At 40.1% G+C, this 22,424-nt stretch overlaps 1 pseudogene; it reads left to right on the top strand.

The window, feature by feature from the left end:
- Nucleotides 1-9,011: 9,011 nt before the first annotated feature.
- LOC127127945 (SUPPRESSOR OF GAMMA RESPONSE 1-like) lies at nt 9,012-9,870 on the top strand (annotated as a pseudogene).
- Nucleotides 9,871-22,424: the final 12,554 nt, after the last annotated feature.

Here is a 22,424-nt window from a genome sequence, read left to right as displayed (position 1 = left end):
ACGTTAGTATTGAGTTTAAATTATCATTCAATTAAACAAAAAGTATTAATTTGGTTTTTCAGTGTAAAAAGAAAATAATAAAGAAATATGAAAATAAGGGTTTATAGAGAAAAAGGAACAATGCCAGGGAAGGTGTATGATTTATCCATGTAACAACTCTGAGTTACTATTGCATCAACAAATATCAATTACTACCAGTTCTCAAGGGTATTTTCTCCCAAGTCCTTGGTGAGAAAACCTTTAATCAATCTACCCTAATTCCTATGTCCATAGCCAATTAGGGTGAAGTTAAGCTATATAATATCAAGATTGCTTTGGTTCATACAGGGTATCCCTAGTCCTAGGTGATATCTACTGCAGAGTAACCTGATGAAAACCTTATCACTGGTGGTCCAGCCTAAGTGATAACCATAAATCAATCTCAATTGGTCCGAAAGAGAAAGCAATAAACACATCAAAAGGTTAGCGTAAACAAAATATTATAAATGCAAATGTAAACTCAAATTCATTACAATTCTAAATCAGGGACACCCCCCTAGCATTGGGGGGTTTAGCTACTCATATTGTTGAAAACAAATTCAAGATAAAAATTACACATTACAAGTAATTAGATGACTTTGATCTTCAATCGCTCCTGCTCATGAATCTCTTCAGCTCTCCAAATGCCCTGATCTCTGTAATACTTGATTGATTCACAATACTATGTTTTGATGTATTCCAAGATGCTTTTTCCTTTGGCAGAAGACCTCTTTTTATAGTGAAAGTTCCCAGCAGCAGTTGGACAGGTCCAAAGATGTCTCCCCAGAGCCCGAAGAATGAAAAGCCCGAGAAAATTGGAAATTTTGGGCTTGGGCTGACACAGGTGGCCATGTCAGCCTACTGTTTCTTCTGACACGCCCATGGCAAGGCTAACACAGTGGGAGCTTCTGCCTGACACGGCCCGTGTCAGCTGACACAGGTGGCCGTGTCAGGCTACTATTTTCCTTCCTTTGTTTCCATTTCCCTGACACGGCCCGTGTCAGGTGACACGGGTGGCCGTGTCAAGCCTCCTGTACCGGGGGTTTTCTGGCTCCTTTGCATGCTGGAATCTCGCACTGTCTTCTTTTGAGTTCTCCGATTCTTCTATCTGGATCTGTCGGACATAAACACAACTATCCCACGCATAAAATCAAGATAAAAAAGTGAAACATAACAAAGATTAAAAATGCGTAAATAAAATAAAAGAAGTAAAATTAACTCGAAATGTACCATAAATGCTTGCACAGTGTATCAAATGTCTCTGTTTTGCGTCAGATCAGTAATGAAAACTTACTATAAATGGTGACTGATCAGATAGAATGGTGTGATTGTAAGGCATTTGATGGTTCCTGTACAACCGTCATTGGTGAAGTGGACCTTCCAGTTAAGATAGGTCCGAGTGATTTCCAGATTAGTTTTCAGGTGATGAATACCCACCCGGCCTATAGCTGCTTGTTGGGAAGGCCATGGATTCATGAAGCTGGAGAAGTTACGTCTACTCTACACCAAAAGCTTAAATTTGTGAAGAATGGCAAGCTTGTCGTTGTTGGTGGAGAAAATGCATTATTACTGAGTCATCTGTCATCCATTTCTTATGTTGAAGCTGAGGAGGAGGTTGGAACACCGTTCCAAGCCTTGTCTATTGCTGATAAAGTAAAGAAAATTGGGACACCCAATCCGAACAAGAATAGGGCCGGATTGGGATTTCAACCAGGGTCGTTCAATGTCAAGACTGAAATTATGCAACCGAGTTTCCGTAGTGGAGGGTTAATTCATAGTAATGATCAACACTCAGTTGCTGTAATTGAGGATGGTAACGATGAAGGCGAAGCTTGCGCCCACTTTGTGATGCATGACTAGACTTGTAACAATTGGGTTGCTGTTGATGTTCCTACTGCTATTCATCACTCTAAGTAATTTGTTCTTCATTTTTTTAGAAAAATCCTTCTCCTATGCCTAAGGGAGAAGTGAACATTGTTGGGCATTTCAATTATCATCAATAAAATGCAATTTTTATTCATCCACGTCTATGATGTTTTAGTTTTACTTCTTGCTTTTCTGAAAATGGTAATCACAAAGAACATAAATAAATAACAACTTTCCATCTGCATAATATTTGGTCACAATTCACTTCTCTAAAATCAAAATATCAAATCCTTATGCAGGTTGGTTCTCAAACCCATTGAATACAATGATCCTACTCCCTCTCCAAACTTTAATTTCCTTGTGTTTGAGGATGAGGAAAAGACTGATGATGAAGAAGTATCTGATGAATTATCTCGTTTACTTGAGCACGAGGAAAAAGCCATCCATCCATTCGAAGAGCAGATTGAATTAGTCAACTTGGGTTCCGAAGATGATGTGAAATAAGTCTAGATTGGGTCTCAACTGTGTCCAGAGGCTAAGAAAAGGTTGATTGATCTTCTTCGAGAGTATTCATATGTGTTTGCTTGGTCCTATCAAGACATGCCTGGTTTGGATTCTAAGATTGTTGAGCACAGATTGCCATTGAAGCCAGAATGCCCACCGGTCAAGCAAAAGTTGAGAAAAACTCATCCGGATATGTCAGTTAAGATCAAAGAGGAAGTGCAGAAACCTATTGACTTTGGTTTTCTTGTTACCTCCGAGTATCCGCAGTAGGTGGCCAACATTGTGCCTGTTTCGAAGAAAGATGGAAAAGTCTGCATGTGTGTTGACTATAGAGATTTGAACAAAGTTAGTCCAAAAGATGATTTCTCTCTGCCGGACATTGACATGTTGGTAGACAATATAACTAAATTCAAAGTCTTAACATTTATGGACGGATTTTCCTATTATAATCAAATCAAAATAACACCTGAAGATCTGGAGAAGACCACATTCATTACACCCTAGGGAACATTCTGTTATAGAGTGATACCTTTCAGTTTAAAGAATGTTGGTGCAACATACCAGAGATCTATGACTACTCTTTTTCATGATATGAAGCATAGAGAGATTGAAGTTTATGTTGATGATATGATTGCCAAATCAAGTGATGAATAAGAACATGTTGAGCATTTGTTGAAGTTATTCCAGCGTTTGAGGAAATACAAACTCTGGTTGAATCCCAATAAGTGTACGTTTGGTGTTCGTTTCGGTAAACTGTTGGGCTTCATTATCAGCGAGAAAGGTATTGAAGTTGATCCTGTCAAGGTCAAAGCAATACAAGAAATGCCTGCACCCAAAACTGAGAAGCAAGTCAGAGGTTTTCTCGGCCGCTTGAACTATATCTCAAGATTCATATCGCATATGACCGCCACATGTGCACCTATATTCAAGCTTCTTCGGAAAGATCAGTTTTATGATTGGACCGAAGATTGCCAAAAAGCTTTTGATATTATCAAAGAATATTTGCTTGAACCTCCAATTCTATCTTCGCCTGTTGAAGGAAGACCCTTGATCATGTATTTAATTGTGCTTGATGAGAGTATGGGTTGTGTTCTTGGTCAACAAGATGAATCTGGAAAGAAAGAATATGCCATTTACTACCTCAGTAAGAAATTCACCGATTGTGAGACTCGGTATTCTATGCTTGAAAAGACTTGTTGTGCATTGGCTTGGGCTGCTAAGCGTCTGCGCCAGTATATATTGAATCATACTACTTGGTCGATATCCAAAATGGATCCAATCAAGTATATTTTCGAGAAGCCTGCTTTAACTGGGAGAATTGTCCGTTGGTAGATGTTGTTATTAGAGTATGAGATTGAATACCGATCTCAAAGATCTATTAAAGGTAGTGTCTTGGCTGATCATTTGGCTCACCAACCGGTTGAAGATTACCAGACAGTACAGTATGATTTTCCTGATGAAGAGATTTTTTACTTGAAAATGAAAGATTGTGATGAACCATTGCTTGAAGAAGGGCCAAAACCTGGTTCCTGTTGGGGCATGGTATTTGATGGAGATATTAATTCATATGGTAATGGAATTGGGGTAGTGATTATTACTCCTCAAGGCACTCATTTTCTGTTTACATCTAGATTAACTTTCAAGTGTACAAACAATATGGTTGAGTATGAAACTTGCATTATGGGGCTTGAATAGGCCATTGATCTCATAATCAAATATCTTGACGTCTATGGGGATTCAGCTTTGGTGGTGAATCAGTTCAAAGGTGAATGGGAAACGAATCAACCCGGTTCGATACCATATAGAGACTATGGGAGGAGGATTTTAAATTTCTTTACAAAGGTTGAGTTTCATCATATCCCTCGAGATGAAAACCGGATGGCAGATGCTCTTGCAACATTGGCTTCAATGATTATGGTGAAATTTTGGAATAAGGTTCCCAATTTGGTTGTGATACGTCTTGATAGGCCAACTCACGTGTTTACTGTTGAAGAGGTCAAAGATGAAAAGCCGTGGTATTTTGATATCAAGTGTTTCCTCCAAAGTCATATTTACCCGCTTGGGGAATCTTTGAAGGATAAAAAGACTTTGAAAAGATTAACCGGTAGCTTCTACCTGAATGGTGATGCGCTTTACAAGAGAAACTTCATTATGGTCTTGCTCAGATGCGTGGATAGACACGAAGCAGACTTATTGATGACTGAAGTCCATGAAGGTTCCTTTGGTGCTCATTCCAATGGATATGTTATGACTAAGAAGATGTTGAGAGCAGGTTACTATTGTCTGACAATGGAATCTAACTATTGCAAGTTTTTGAAGAAATGCCACAAGTGTCAAATTTATGCAGATAAAATTCACGTTCCTCCGACACTGTTGAATGTCATTTCCTCTCCATGGCCCTTCTCCATGTGGGGAATTGATATGATCGACATGATTGAGCCCAAAGCTTCGAACGAACATCGTTTCATTATGGTGGCTATTGATTATTTCACAAAGTCGGTTGAAGCAACATCGTATGCAAATGTAACCAAGCAAGTTGTTGTGAGGTTTATTAAGAATCAGATTATATAGCATTATGATGTGCTAAGTAAGATCATTACTGATAAAGGATCAAACTTGAACAACAATATGGTGGAAGCTTTTTGCAAAGACTTCCAGATTGCACATCATAATTCTTCTCTTTACAGACCTAAGATGAATGGGGATGTTGAAGATGCAAATAAGAATATCAAGAGGATCATTCAAAAGATTATTGTGATATACAAAGATTGGCATGAGATGCTCCCATTTGCTTTGCATGGGTACCGTACACTCGTCCGCACTTCAACATGGGCAACCCCTTTCTCTCTCATTTATGGTATGACTGCCATGTGCTCCCCGTAGATGTTGAGATCTCATCATTACGTGTCTTGATGGAAGCCAAGTTGACAGAAGTTGAATGGTGCCAGACCAGATATGACCAACTGAATTTGATTGAAGAGAAAAGATTGACTGCCATGTGTCATGGTCAGTTGTATCAGCAAAGAATGAAGAAGGCATTTGATAAGAAGGTCGGGCTTCGTGTGTTTAGAGAAGGTGACCTTGTGCTCAAGAATATTCTATCTTTTAAACCAAATGCTAGGGGAAAATTGACTCCTAATTATGAAGGTCCATATGTTGTGAAGAGAGCCTTTTCAGGCGGTACTTTAATTCTTATAACTATGGATGGTGAAGAGTTCACTCGTCCTATGAACACCGATGCAGTCAAGTAATACTTCACCTAAAAATAAAAGAACAACTCGCTAAGTTGAAAACCTGAAAGGGCGACTTAGGCAAAAATGAGCGTCTCTGTGGATTGAAAACCCGAAAGGGCGATCCAGGCAAAAGTTAGAGACGTAAAACAAAAATTTATCCCGCTAGATTGAGTACCGCGCCTTGGGGAAATCTAGGCAAAAACTAGGGATTATGGAAAGTAACTACAATCGACTGGTTCTGATCATTGGAGCAGTTTTGAGCAAGTTATTTGTTTCTGATTCATTATTCTCAACCAAAGCCAAGAGTACAACAAATATTGAAGTTGGTATGAAGAGTAGTGATCATTGTGTTCAATGTAGCCCTTTTCCATGTAAATTACCATTTTCAACTTTTGTAAAGATCTATAGAGTCTTGTCATTTACAGACTACCATTCTATTAAATAAAGTTAAGCTTTTTATCCAATTGTTTCTACTCTTATTTATTTCAGCTAAATAAAATTGAATTTTTATGATGATAATTTTGAAATGAATTAATAACTTAAAACCATTTTTCTTAAAAATAATGAAAGCAATTATTATTTTTAAAAGAAATTAATTTCAATAAGGAATATCAACAGCAGTCTGAGAACAGGTAAGTCTTGACACGCGAAGCCTTGTTGGTTTGGTAATTTTTCCTTAAAAAAATCATCATTTATCCCTAGTAGAGTCGAGCTGGTAATCAGTTCCTTTTGTAAGCTTTCCCAACTGAGTTGTAGGCTCACATCCTCAGTAACTTGCCTAGGTCCTATGTGCAGAGTTTTATCTCTTGTACTCCCCGGCAGAGTTCATCTTCAAAGGCGGCAATATTGATTCTGAGCAGTATTTAATTTGATCCCCCGCGAGGTTGTCCCCCATTTAATATGGTGTTGATCTAAAATTCCCCGCAGAGTTTATAACTTGGATCCTCTACAGATCTTTTCTCTCTCCCTAGCCAGGATGGAGATATTCCAAGCTGGATTATTTGTGTTCATCCCCAACACCTTTCTCCACTTGGTGTTCCCATCTTGTTGAGATTAGCCGAGTGTTGCAGTGGTGATTCAGATATGCGATATTTGTATCCTTTGTGACTATTTTGTCAGCATAATCATCAAACATATACATATTCATGCATAAATTATTACATCAGATATTTCATTATGCACTTTTATTGCATTTGATTTTTTATTCTGATTCCCTGCTACGGTGATATTATTTCCATATACAGGCTTGATGTGTATGTCCTCTTTCAATTGTAGAGTGTCAGCCCCTTAAGCCGAAAGAATTTAACCTTTCTCTTTTCCCCACTGAGTTATTTCCTCGTGGATGATTATTATTTCAGTTAATTATCTGGATGGAATCACTCCCCTTCAGTTATATCCTCATTGGGTTGGGTATTTGTTCGACCGTTTCTTTCTAGCTCTTATCTAGATAGATACTTTTGGTCCCTTGAGAGCCTATTAATTAGTAACTGGTAATATTCTTCTCGATTTTTTAGTACATTACTTTTGCCCAATACCCGGTACAATGAAATTTACTTCCTTTGTTTTCCCCAACGGATTCGTTTTCACGTTTCCCTAGGCAGTCTATCCTTGATATGTTCATCCTAACCGATGACGGATATTCTCCCTTTGTAGTTTTCTATCCAGTAAAAAGGTATTTGTAATCCCTATTTCATTCCCCGGAGAGTTAATCCTTGATATGTTCATCCTACCCGATGATGGATTTTCTCCTCTTTACGGTCTTCTTCCCAGTAACCGGTAGTTGTAAATCCTGCTTCCCCCTGCTGAGTCTATCCTTGATATGTTCACTTTAACCGGTGACGTATATTCTCTCTTTGGTATTCTATCTAGTAACTGATAGATATAATTCCTATTTTTCCCCGGCAGTCTATCCTTGATATGTTCATCCTAATCGATGACGAATATTCTTCCTTTGAGTCTATCCTTGATATGTTCACTTTAACTAATGACATATATTCTCTCTTTGGTCTTCTGCCCAGTAACCGAAAGTTATAAACCCTATTTGATATTTTTCCCAACAGGTTATTCTTACCCAGTAACAGGTAATGAATATACCTTTTTCTCCTCAGCGAGTCATCCTTGATATGTTTACCCCAACCAGGTAACAAATGTCCCTCTGTCAGAATATGTTATCTTCCTACCCAGTAATCGGTAATAGATAATATACTTCTGGTACTCCTGTGTTGAAGTTCATTCTTCCCCAGTTGAGTTTGAGTGCGTATTTCCTCGGTGAAATCGCCAATCTCCTGCTTGGTACGAGTATCTCAGTGTTGTTTTGATTTACCCATTTCCCCTGCAGATTTTCCATTTATCCCCAACTGAGTCCTTCCATTGATTTATTTTCATGGAAATTCTTCTCGTGTCTCTAGCAGTTTTCAAGTCATAGTCTGGCCTACGCACAACACTTTTATCCCCCAAAGTCTCTATCTCCCAGTGAGTGTTCCCTATGGAATGCATTATGCTCCTGTGGACTTTCAGTCTCTCCGAGTTCTTTTCCTTTGTGGCAATATTTTCCCCACAAAGATTATTTTTAACATTTCATATATTATACATCATGAGGTCTCTTAGGGACCAAAATTTGTTTCTATTGTTGTTATTTAAGCCCATTCTACTGAGTTGATACGAGTATTTTCACCTTCACATCCTCAGTTAGAATGTCCTTAAATAGGGGTAACTGTAAGACCCTAATTTTGACCCTAAGATCCCTCATGCTATCTGTCATACCCTGATTTTGGCCCTAAAATTTTTTCCTATCAATCATTTGTTTGCATTCTCCTTTTCATGACCATTCCATCTGGTCATGATGCTACCCACCGACATTAGTTGTTGGACTTGCTACCACGACCAACCCATGTTTGTCTTTTGGGTTTTGTTCTTTATTTTGGTATAAGATGATTAATCTCTTTATCCATACGAGATTTGAAACCTCTTTCATTTGTCGGAATAAAGTAAACCTCATGTTTCATCTCTCGTTCTAGTTTCATTGAAATGATTATTCATCTCGCTTTGTCACATTACTAGTTCTCACTTTCTTTCAAAAGAATTATGTGTCAAGTGCAAACTATTTTATTTTGGGTCATCATATGCATATTCATTTTTCCATTCGTTCATGATTCAAAGAAATTCACCATATTTCTTCATTCAGATTCATATCCTCCATTTCATGTTCATATTTTTACATTTTTCATATTCGAAATTTTTATTCGTATTTCTTCATTCACATTGGAAAATTTTCCATTCATATTCAAAAAATTCCATGTACTCATTCATATTTCGACTACTTCATTCATTCATTCATCGCTCTCTCTATTGAATACGTTTTCTTCGTCATTCATTTCCTTCATACCAATAATGGCTAGGAGTTGGCTTATTGACATATGAGGATTTGCAAAGAAAGTGAAAATAACTACACTCTCTTCAGCTGATCAGGTAAAGGATTGTGGCGCATATCAGGAATGTCCAGAATGTCCAAACTGTCACTGTCGTATAGACAATAGTAATGTTTCTAGCAAGTGGCCTGGCTTTCCGATTGGTATAAAGTTTGATCCTTCTGAGGTAGAATTATTAGACCATTTAGCGTCTAAACACGGTGTTGGTAATAAAAATCGACGAGTTCATACCAACATTGGAAGGAGACCAAGGCATCTGCTATACACATCCTGAAAATCTTGAAAATCTTCCGGGTGCTAAGAAAGATGGGATTAGCATTCACTTTTTTCACAGAAACAATGAATGCATATAGTACTGGTCAACGGGTAAGACCAAAGTTGTAATAGAAGATGGAGTACATAAGGGCTATAAGAAGATCATGGTTCTGTATATAAGATATGAGAAAGAGTCAAAATCCTACAAAGCTGACTAGAAAATGCATCATTACCATCTTGGGAATGATGAAGATGAGAAGAATGGAGAATATGTGTTTTCAAAAATATTTTATAAACATAATGAAAAAATGAAGAACTTAATTCATGTGTCACAAGTTTCAACACCAACATGTTATATTTCTCTAACAATAATAATACAAATTTGAGACAACCACATCCAGTTCAAGAAGATACGAATTGTTTATTTCTTAAAGATCCTGGTATGGAGTTGGCCAAATTATGTGTTAGTGAAAATGTTCCAGTTGTTCCAATCCCAGGTCCTTGTGCTTGGGTATCTGCTCTTTCTGCCTCGGGTTTATCCACTGATGAATTTACATTTGTTGGTTTTCTTCCAAAAAAACATTCGGGACCAAGAAGAAAAAGGCTCATGGCTTCGACGGAGCAAATAGCAACACAAATATTTTACGTTTTTTTGGTGATACAAGGAAATGAGTTTTGGCGCGGATCATTTGGTGAAGCCAACCATGTATTTTCTACTCGTCTGCCAAAAGGAGAACTTACCATATTGATTAAAGGGCAAGCAAATTCTAAAGCTGAACCTCCGTCTGACACCGAACTTGAGAATGATCTAAGAGGATTAATTGAAAATGGCGTGAGTCTTTCCACGGCTGTTAAACTGGTTACTGGAAGAACATCAGCTAGTAGAAAAACTATATATTCACTTGCTTTAAGAAAATTTGGCAAGCAACTTGAAGTGGAAGATGATTCTAGTTAGCAGCAGATTCTTCTTGGAGGAACACGAACCAGATAATCGTCGCCCGTAGCATCTGAAACCCGGTCTTTATCTCGTCGGAACACCGATTGGAAATCTTGAAGACATCACATTCAGGGCTCTTCGAGTGTTGAACTCGGCAGATATTATACTATTCGAAGACACAAGGAACTCTGCAACCCCTGGTGTTTCATTAAAAGGAAGGGTCATAAAAGTCGCCAAGTGGGAACCTCCTAGTGATGCAAAAAGTGAGGAAGAACCTGAAAGTGATTCTGACAGCGAATCTATTGACTCTGATGAGGATTTTCAGATATGTGAAATTTGCACCACTGAGGAGGAAAGGAAAAAATGTTACAGTGTTCCTGCTGTGGTAAATTAGTCCATACCACCATGCCGTGATACACCTCCAAGTCTATTCATTAGCGGCGCACCAAGAAACCAAGCCTGCGGCTTTCTATTGACAAACCTACCAATTCACAATGTAATAATGTCAGTCGAACATTGCACCAACAACAAGTTGTAGCAGGAAATTCATAGCAGTCCCAAACAAGGATTACAGTAATTCAAAAATAACTATTATGTTAATGTTGATGAATGTGTGAGAATGCTTGATTTTTACATACGTCAACCTAGGGGTATTCAGAACATCTGCATATACCATAAGCAAGATGTTTATGCTAAATTTACCTGGCGAGTTATCCTGAGAATGTTATTTCTACAAAGACTATCAATGGAATTGGAAGGAGCCTTGTGTTTAAATGACAACCTTTATCTCAATGTTTGTAACGTTGATTCGTCTCTTAAATGGTTTGGTCAGTTGTCAAATGTTTATACTGGTGCTACGCCTGATGTCATGGCAATGTCGGCAATGCCTGTTAAGGAGGCCACACGTGCTGCTGCAGCTTCAAAGTCCCCGGGCGATGAACAAGTTTCAGGAACCAAAGAGGTACAAAGAGTGTATGTCAAAGATGATCCTGCACGGTATCAAACACAACAATTTCAGCATAAATTCGCCAAGCCTACGACACACATAAGATGGCATGAACAAAGAAGAAAAAGCTTACCGTAAGTGAATGTCGGCATGGTGTGAGCTACAAGAATCAGTTTTAGTATTCTCAAAATCAACAAGAGGAGAGAAGAGAAGAGGCGTGAAATCCAGGACTTGTTTCCTAGACCCTTATGTTATCCTATTTCCATTGAGTTGAATTCCCCGATCAAGCTCCCGCTGCGACGATTGATGTTTCGTTTGCTCCATGATTTTTGTGTTACTTTGCCTTCAAGTCCGTCCGACCGCCCTTTTTGAACCTAGAAGCAAAAGAGAACATTATGTTAATGCCAAGATTGTGACAAGACGAACCACCAAACACGACAAAGTCCTGAAATATAATAAAAGTGCTAAGGAGTAAATTCACGTAACAGTGAAGTTGTATGTTGTGATCAGTGTAGGGTCGAGAAAGAGGGACCACTTAAGAGTGAGAAGGCAAACTTTCACTACCTGAAAAAATCCCTACCCACTCCAGTACATGTTTACCCCACCAAGACCATGAAATCAGGGCCAGAGGACAAGCCACTGTCGGGGGGTTTGATTCAGAACCCAGCTTTTGTGTTGCCTTGGGTTCACACGCTTTTGTCCTCATCTCTCACACGTATGAAAAAGAAGACACACCCTAATTTGAAGGATATATAGAGTTACTATTCATTGCGGCGGAGGACACAAAAAAAAGAGAGGAGAACCCTCAACCCTACTAGACGCGGATCGAGCAAAAAGAAGGAGAAGCTTGCTTTAGTTACAGGTGATAAAAAGAAAAGGGAGAAGCAGGGCAAAGTAAGCTACCTGAAAAGGGCACACCGGTTCGTCGCACCGCTACCGTAACCGCGCCAAGTCTTGTTTTGAGGAGGTAGTCATCACATTTATTTCTATATCCTCGCGACCTGTGACCCTTGTTTGTATCATCTGATTTTGCTTTAAGGAAGGTTTAACATTTTCTAGGTCTTTGTTGTTAGTTCATTTTTTTTAGGCGATAGGATGAGACGAATGTTGGTCGTTTTGGTTTATTGTTAGCATCCTTCATCGCCGGAGAATACGGTGGCAGCCTCCGTGTGCCACCGCTTCTCCGGGAGAATTTTGGTCGGTTAGGTTTTGGGGTTCAGAACATGCGTTCTGGTTGAGGAGAGATTCTCCTATTTTTGGTTTGAAAGGAGCATTTATTCATGCTTATCCATTAGCTTAGTGTTTGGTTGGCGAGACGAGGACGACAAGTGTCTCCGCTTTTGAACACTTGTCGCCAGCTACCTCTTTTTCCATTTTTTCCAATGCGCCGTATCCCGTCCACTGCGATGCTCCCGATTGAATCATCGCCTCACGATCTGAGGACCAAATCAGATGTTTAGATCTGATGGTCCTGCGTAGAACCCCGGGTCAACAGTTTGACCAGGAGTCTTGGTGCCCTCCTCTAGGCGCTTTGGACTTTTCTTTCTCCGTTTGATTCTTGCATCTCTTTGGGTCTCCTTACTGTTAATACATTTCATTTGGATTTCTTTTTGTTCTCTTCAACTCTTGTTTTATTTTTCTTCTTTCTTTCCCTTTTGTTTCTTTTATTTCTTTATTTTTTATTTCTTTTTGTGTGAATGTTTGATTATCCATTTTTTATTTCTCTATTTGTAGTTGCATTTGAATGATCAAATTAATCTCACTTAAATTTAATTAATTGAATATTTTGACTAGCTTGTATTAAATAAGTTTTATTTCGATCCAATTATTTATTCATTCGTCTTTGAGAATTTGCTTAAGTTTATGTTATGACTGTTTGTTAGAGCAATCCGTATTCCATGTTAATCAATCTTTGTTGCTTCATTATTAAGATATGTTTGTCATTTACTCCAAGCCAAACGTTTACATCAAATAGAGAAGAGACCACTTAATTCTCGATTCAACGTCAAGTCCTCACTATCGCACCATTGTAAGTCGATCGCTTTTAAGCATCGCCATCAACCTCACATGGCTTACTCTTGGGCCTTCTTACAATGAGACAGTTCTCTTGCACTTACACTCATACATCACATTGCTTGTTGTTTGGGCCCGATTTAATTATTTCATTGCTTTGAATCCCCATTTGACAAAATGTACCCCCACTCCCATGGCATGTAATAATTTTATCGCTTTTTATTTCTTTATTTGCTTGACTGTTTAGTTAGCTACTAACACAAGAATAAAATCAACCATTTCCAAAAGATCAAAAATAATGACTCGATCCAACATTGAGTATTTTCTCAATAAACAAATCAATCCATTTCTTCCTCCCATTCTATTCCATTTCTTTCAAACCTTCATCAAATGCTTGATCCAACGTCAAGCCATTTTTTTCATAACAAAACTCAAAAAAATACTTAATTCCTATCTTAACACCTTTTCAATAAAGATGGAAGTGGAACATGGTGGATACCGTGCACTCCTGAGATTAAGATTCGAGGTGGATGTCTCGCGTATCTTAGCTCTCGCCATCATCCAAATTTATCTATTCTGTTTCTCTCAAACACTCATTCAAATCTTTCTCAATCACTCATCAAATGCTTGATCCAACATCGAGCCATTTTCATAATAAAACCCAAAACATTTAACTCCTATTTAACACTTTTCCAATAAAGATGGAAATGCAACATGGTGGATATCGTGCACTCCGGAGATTAAGATTCGAGGTGGATGTCTCGCCTATCTTAACTCTCGCCAGCATCCAAAATTGTCAATGTGATTTCTTCAAACCCTTTCTCAATCAAATTCAAAACACTTAATCTTTATTAAATACTTTTGCCAGTAAGATGGAAATGGAACGTGGTGGATACCACGCACTCCTGAGACTAGGATTCGAGATGGATATCTCGCTCATCCAAGTTCTCGCCATTATTCAAAACACATTAAACCAATCAATTTCTTTTTCCCGTCGCCGTGCAATTGACTCTTAAACCTTTTCTCGCCGTCGTGCAATTGACCTCTTAAACCTTTCTCAAACGAAAGGTACTTTGTTTCAAAACAATGCAAGGCAATGTTTCTCCACCTGTTTTGGGTAGTCCAACAATGTTTTCGTCGATTTGACACAAAGTAGCTTTCGCTAAAATCGACCAACAAACAAACATTTTTCTACCCAGAACTACGTAAGCCTTGACTTCTCTATTGAGATACGTAGGAGCAGGATTTGTAAATCTTGTCAGGCCCACTAATAAAAAACTTAGGTTTAGTCCTTCGTCAAAAATCCAAAAAACATTCTCCTCTCTTCTATTCTTTCTTTCCCACGTAATAACTTGAGAAACCTAAGATTTCAAACTAACACTAATGCGCACAAATAACCTAATGGTTCCCGTTGAGTACAACGGACGTGAGGGGTGTTAATACCTTCCCCTCACGTAATCGACTCCCGAACCCTGATTTGGTTGCGACGACCATAATCATTGTCATTCTTTCTTGGGTTTTATCGATATTTCCCCTCTCCTTTATAGGAATAAATAAAGTTCGGTGGCGACTCTATTCAGTCCATCATTGCGAGCGTGCGATTGCGCTTCGCTAGGTCGTATCCCTATTTCCCGAGGTGCGACAGATGGCGACTCTGCTGCGGACGACCGATCCCTAAGTGAGTCAAGCCTAGTTAGGACGTTTGTGTGCCTTTGTTTGTTTAATTGTGTGGCTTTTCCTTATTTATTGCTTTTATTATCTTTATTCTTATATTGATATATTTGTTGTATATTGGTTCCACCGTGTTGAGTATTTGGATATTTGATTGCAAACCATGTGGAAAAGACTCTACACCCGAGTCTAGAGTGAAAAAACATAAGATAGGACGATGGTTGAGTAGTACAGACTCCCGAGGTGAATACTTTGAATCCAGGACTTTGAGTACCCTGTCTAGAACCGAGTCGATGGTTGCGTAGTGAGGACTCTCGAGGTGAATACTTCGTAAGAGTCGGTACGAGAACCTCACCCAGAATAGATTCCCTTGATGGGGTTGACGACCGGAAAGTATTTTCCGTAAGCGTCAAACATTCTTGCGAATCAATGACTCTGGGGATCCTTTGTAACAAAGCCCTAGATCATAACCGGTGAGAACCCCATTTTGGAAAGCAATCAGATTTATCCATACCTCGGACCTTTGAACCTGTACCAAAAAAAACATTGCATCCATCCATTCATTGCATACGCATAAAAAGCAAAACTCTTAGTTTGTTTCGCATTGTTTCAGGAATCCAATACTTGTTAGCAAAATGAATCCTGAGAGAAGAAGCACTTTTCAGTTCAAATACAAGAACACGGACCTTGTCAGCCTGCAGAAGTTGAGTGCCAAAGTAACACCAATCAAACTCAACAGCTTTGTGCAAAACTATGGAAGAATCTTGGACATCCTAAATGAGAAGATGGACATGATGATTGCAGCGACTATTGCTCAGTTCTATGATCCACCTCTATGTTGTTTCATGTTTTCTAACTTCCAACTGGCTCCTACCTTGGAGGAGTTTGAGAGGATCATAGGCCGGAATTTGAAGGATCATAATCCATTTCCTAAGTTCGATGAAGATATTCCTCCCAAGAGGATAGCTTTAGCTTTGGGTCTAAAAGTTTCTGAAGTCGTGGACAATTGGGATGTGAAGGGAGCTTTCAATGGTTTTTCTAGGAAGTTCTTGGAAGATCAAGCTAAGAAGATGGAAAAAGAAGGGAATTGTGAAGCCTTCTATGCTGTGTTAGCCGTGTTGGTATATGGGATAGTTCTCTTCCCAAATATTGACCATTTTGTGGACAACCTGGCGGTGAGAATCTTCCTCTCTGGTAACCCTATACCGTTCCTCCTGGGAGACCTCCACTACGCTCTCCACGATCGCCATGAGAAGAAGGGAGGAACCATCTTATGTTGTGCGTAGCTTTTGAATGCTTGGTTTAGATCTCATATGCCCGAAGAAGGCCCTTTTGTCTCAAAGGAACTCAAGCCCTCCCAGAACTTAGCTTCCCTCACTTCCAATCATGTTAAGTGGTATATCAGGGATTGGGAAACCGAGGACGTTATTGTCAGCATTAGAGACTTCCCTAATGTACCTTTGATAGGAACCAAGGGTTACATCAACTATAACCCCGTGTTATCTCTAAGGCAGCATGGTTACCCTATGATTTGACCTCTAAAAGCTGAAGCTTTAGAGCCTTTCATCTTACACAGTGCTGAAGCAGATCATCCCATGGTGATAAAGATCAAGAGGTCTTGGCAAGCAGTTATCAGAAAGGGTAAGGAGTTGGGTAAGAGAAATGTCATCTCTCAAGAGCCTTATACTTGTTGGGTTAGAGAGAGGGTTCGGATGGTTAAACTCCCTTTTACATTTGATCCTTCAATCTATCCGTCGGTTCTTGAGCCAGAACCCATATTACCTGAAGATGTAGAGAAACTCAATGCCCGTATCAAGGAGTTGGAGTTGGAGAATGCTGATTTGAGAATTAAGCTCGACCGAGTCTCGATAGAGAATGGGAATTTGAAAGACGGTCAACAGAAGAAGGACAAAGAGCTTGAAATCTCCAACAAAAGAGATAGGGAGTCTGAAGCAAGGAGAGAAAAATTCGGACAAGCGCTCTACATCACTAAATTTGTGTTCAAGTCAAAGGAGGATGAGTTGGATAGAGCTTTACTCCGAATTCAAAAACTCAACAAGACTCTGGAATTGACCCTTGAAATGAAAAGGGAAGCACGACTGATTTCTGAGATTCGTACTCGTGAACTGGAGAATACCATTCAAAAATACAAGGATACTCTGGAACGCGAGAAGCTGAGGACTGAAGAGTCAGAAAGAGTTTGCACACGGCGGAAATATCATTTGGAATGAGCCGATGCTAGAATCCAGGCACTGGAAGGTGGGGATCAGGATGCTGCCTATATGATGTTGCTAGGTGAATATAGATATTGGAGAAACCTCTATAGGGACATAGAGGTGACCTAGGCTGAAGACTTGTGCATCATTCAAGACCTCCAAGGGCTTTACACTGAGTGGAAGGGCAAATTTCTGAGGCTGTCCAGATTTGCGAATTCCGTCATGCGAGAGCTACCTGAGAAGCTGCAAGAAGATGATTGGTGCATGTGTCCAGAGAACACCCTGCATCAAGTCTTTAATTTTATTAAGTTTTGTAAGGCAATGCTAGAAGGGCTGACTACCGACCTTGCTACGGTTCGGAAAGCCCATAAGCCATAAGCACGTTGTTTGTATTTGAACTTTGCTATGAGATTAATGAAAAAAAAATCGCCTTTGAGATTCATTTTTATTGTGTTTCATTTCCTTATTGTTTTAAATGTTTGCAAACAAGCTTTGTGTTATTTCCGAAATGAATGATTGAAACTAACCAAGAGTTTTACAAACAAGATGCATCCATACATGCATTCATGCATTTTTAAAATAGAGTCTCACTCCGCCTTTTCTTCCTTTAGTTTCACGCTGAATTTTCAACACCAGTACAATACTCGTGCCCGAGCAAGACAGAGAATGGTTGAACAAGAGTAAGAGAGCGCTCGAGTTAGAGCTGAACTAGACGAAATCAAGGGAGGCATGTCCCAGATGCGAGAGATGCTGCAAGCTTTAACCTTCAAGTTTGAGATTCCGCAAGCAACCGTGGTTTCAGAGACCACGGGCCCAGCAGTGGAAGTCCAACCTCAGAGGATGTTACCCTTAACCCTTCCTCCATATGGGCTACCGTATGACTTTGTCCCCCGAGCGGAAGTAATGCACGACATGGGGCAATCTGTCCAACAAGCTGTGCCATTACCGGTTTATACCGACGCATGTCTAGTCATCCATACTGTGGTTCCACCTGCTGCCTATGGGCATATTACTCACTATGAAGATCAACAGCACAGGTATCAGACTGTCGACTCAACCGTTGCTGGTGGCGAAGTAAGGTTTGAGGATTTCAGAGAAGTAAAGGAGAACATGTAGCTCCTTGAGAAGAAGTTCCGAGATTTAGAAGGAGACCACGTCTTTGGATCTGCTGCCAAAGAAATGTGCCTTGTATCCGGGTTGGTGATTCCGGCCAAATTCAAAACTCCAGACTTTGACAAATACAAGGGGCATACTTGTCCAAAGAGCCATCTCATCATGTATTACCAAAAAATGGCTGCACACGTGGAGGACGACAAGCTGATGATCCATTGTTTTCAAGGTAGCTTGAGCGGGGCTCCTTCCAAATGGTATCTAAGTCTGGATCAGAACAGGATCAAGAGTTTCCAAGACCTTTTAGATGCGTTCATAAAACACTACAAGTATAACATGGATATGGCGCCTGACAGAAGACAGTTGCAAAGCATGTTCCAACATGACAAGGAGTCCTTCAAGGAATATGCTCAGAGATGGAGGGAGCTGGTTTCTCAAGTTGAACCACCTATAGCTGAGAAGGAATTGGTTGAGCTGTTTATTGACACTGTCCAACCCCAATTCTATGAGAAGATGGTTGGAAGTGCTTCCTTGGGATTCTCCGAGCTTGTGGCTATAGGAGGTCGCGTCGAATATGGTGTAAGAAATGGCAAACTGGCGGCTGTAGCTAGAACTTCAAATGCTAATCAAAAGAAGTTCTCTGGAGGGTTTCCCAGAAAGAAGGAAGGGGAAACAAATGCAGTGAATGTTGGTCAAGGAAGATCTCCTCCAAGAAGGAGACCACAACAATATTCACCTCAACAATATGTTCAACAACCTTTTCCCTATCAGCATCCCATGTATCTCGTCCAGTATGCCCTGCAACCATACGTGGCCGCTGTGACGCCTGCATTCAATCAACAGCCTGCTCAGGCTTATCAAGCGCCTCCAGTTTATCGACCAGCTCCAATTCAACAACGTGCTGCGACTCCTCTAGCTTATCAACAAGCACCAGCAGCTCCTGTTTATCAACAATCGAGAGTTCAAGCGCCAAGGCAAAATGCTCAACACTAGAATAGAAGACAAGGGGATATGGCGACCTTCAATCCAATCCCAATGTCGTACACTGAGTTGTATCCCTCCCTATTGCAAAAGGGTTTGGTGGTTCCCAGACCTATGGGACCTCCACCTGATCATCTTCCTCCATGGTACAACCCTAATGCACACTGTCCTTTTCATGAAGGTGCCCCCGGGCATGACCTAGAGGGTTGTTATGCTCTAAAGCCAAGGGTTTGTGAACTGATTGAAAGCAAGATCTTGTCTTTTAAAGACATGGGACCGAATATGGAGAACAATCCTCTTCCTCCCCATGGGAATCCTGCGGTAAATGCCATTGAAGACGCATCTGTTGGTGTTACGGTTGATAAGGTGGATGATGTTAAGACTCCTTTGGCAGCATTCCATGCCCGATTGGTGGAAGCTGGCCTGATCAATGTTAATCATGACAACTGTGAAGAGTGTGCCACACACCCAAGAGGGTGTCAGATGGTACGAGATGATATTCAAGACTTGATAGATAAAGGAGTGCTTCAGATCTCCAGCGTTGCAAAGAGCGAAGACGTGTTGGTAATTGAACCTTGTTTCAGTTTACTTAAATCAGTTGAAATCCCATATTATAGTGGTGGAGTGGTTCCGGCGAATAGTAAGTTGTCGCCTGTTGAAATATGTATGCCCACGCCTTTTCCATACGAGAGCACCAAGGTTGTGCCTTGGAAATATGAGATTACCATTGTGGACAAGGTAGTTTAAGGAAGTTTAGACGCTGAGGTGACAAAAGCTGTGAGTGAGGACGTCACCAATATTGCAGGAATGAGCAGAATGACCCGTAGTGGTCGAATCTATACGCCTGAATTCAATGTGACTCCTCAAGGGCCAAACAAGGAATCAACAGTTGCAGCTCCCACTAAAGAACCCGAAGTGGTCCAATCCGAAGATGTTGTTGAATTCTTGAAGTTAATCAAGAGAAGTGACTGCGAGGTTGTAGACCAGTTGCATCAAACACCATCTAAGATCTCTATTCTGTCTCTGTTATTGAACTCCCAAGCCCATAGGGAGGCTTTGTTGAAGGTGCTTGCCCAAGCTCATGTAACACAAAGCATAACTGTTGACCAATTTGATGAAGTAGTTGCGAATATCACAGCTTGCAATACCTTGAGCTTTAGTGGAGAGGAATTACCTGAGGATGGACAAAATCACAATCGTGCTCTCCATATCTCGGTAAAATGCAAAGATGATGCTTTGGCAAGAGTTTTGGTTGATACCGGATCTTCTCTGAATGTTATGCCAAAAAGAACACTCGCCAAGGTATCTTATCAAGGACCAGCTATGAAGCCTAGTGCCTTGGTAGTGAAAGCTTTTGATGGTTCCAGGAGAACCATGATTGGAGAGGTTGAATTTCCCATATTGATTGGTCCTCACGTATTCCCCATTAGTTTCCAAGTCATGGATATTAATCCAGCGTATAGCTGCTTACTGGGACATCCTTGGATTCATGTTGTAGGGGCAGTCACCTCCACTTTACACGAGAAAATGAAAGTTGTGGTGGATAATCAACTGATTATTATCTCTGGAGAGGAGGACTTTGTGGTCAGTCACCTTTCATCCTTCAGATACATCGAGGCTGATGAGGGCGCTTTAGAAACTTCTTTCCAAGCTCTTGAAATAGCCAATGCCACTTTTGTGGAGATGAAGGACCCGGTTGGGAAAGCTTGTTTATCTTTCGCGTCTCTGAAAAGCGCAAAGTCTAGTATTGAAGGAGGAAACCCTGAAGGTTGGGGTCAACTTATTGATATTCGCGAGAAGCGTGATCGCTTTGGTCTGGGATATGTGCCTTCCGCTGCAAAAGGATCCCGAGTCCCTGCAAAGGACAACATCCGAAGCATCCAGGAAGTATTCCTTAGCACAGGATTCATCCATGGAGATCAGGTCAATGCAATTGGAGATAGCACCGAAAAAGAAGATGATCCATGTTTGGTTTACCGGTGTGAGACAACTTTGAACAATTGGAAGGCGGTTGAGATCCCCGAAATTTTTCCTTTGTCAAAGTAGTAATTGTTGTATTTTTCCTTTCAAATCCTTAGCTCTGCCCAAGGCTAATGGATCATGTTGTAGGGCCCCTTTTTCATTTTCAAATAATCATTATCAATGAATGAAAGACATTTTGTTAAATTCTTATTGTTCATTTATTTTGCTTTCTCTTAAGAAAATGGCAATCTTTTCAAAAACAAAAAACTTTTCATTTATGCATCTTTTATTTTTACTTTTCTAAAAGAAATCAATCATTCAAACATGCAGAATAAATGATAACCCCGTTGAATCCAATGACTTTACTCCCTCTCATAACTTTGACTCCCCTATCTACTAAGCGGAAGAAGAGGGTGAAGAAGATTGTTACATCCCCGACGAATTGGCAAGGTTGCTCGAGCACGAGTCCAAAGCCCTTCAGCCACATGAAGAACCGGTGGAAACAATCAACCTTGGCACAGAGGAAGAGAAGAAAGAAGTCAAAATCGGCACCACACTTGAAGCAAGCGTCAAAAAGAGATTGGTTAAGATGCTACAAGAATATGTGGATGTATTTGCATGGTCATACCGGGATATGCCAGGTTTGGACACCGACATCGTTGAGCACAAGCTGCCACTTCAGCCATAATGTCTGCCAGTAAAACAAAAACTCCGAAGAACAAGAACAAATATGGCTCTGAAGATTCGTGAAGAAGTCAAGCAGAAATTTGATGTTGGTTTCCTCGCAGTGGCAAAGTACCCACAATGGGTAGCTAATATTGTACCTGTGCCTAAAAAGGATGGAAATGTGAGGATGTGTGTTGACTATAGGGATCTGAACAAAGCTAGTCCAAAGGATGATTTCCCTCTACCACACATTGATACTCTGGTAGATAACACTGCAAGTTTTGCTGTATTCTCCTTTATGGATGGTTTTTCTAGATACAATCAAATCAAGATGGCTCCAGATGACATGGAGAAGACCAATTTTATTACCCCTTGGGGCACGTTTTGCTACAAGGTAATGCCTTTCGTTCTCAAAAATGTTGGGGAAACTTACCAAAGAGCTATGGTCACTCTTTTCCATGATATGATGCACAAGGAGATAGAGGTCTATGTTGATGACATGATCGCTAAATCTCAGAATGAAGAAGATTATTTAAGCCATCTAAAGAAGTTGTTTGAACGCCGCAGAAAGTTTAGATTACGATTAACCCCTGCAAAATGCACATTTGGTGTGCGCTC

Source organism: Lathyrus oleraceus, chromosome 3 (genome assembly GCF_024323335.1).
Source record: "Lathyrus oleraceus cultivar Zhongwan6 chromosome 3, CAAS_Psat_ZW6_1.0, whole genome shotgun sequence".
NCBI classification, from domain to species: Eukaryota; Viridiplantae; Streptophyta; class Magnoliopsida; order Fabales; family Fabaceae; genus Lathyrus; species Lathyrus oleraceus.
This window is presented reverse-complemented; position numbering and strand designations above follow the sequence as displayed.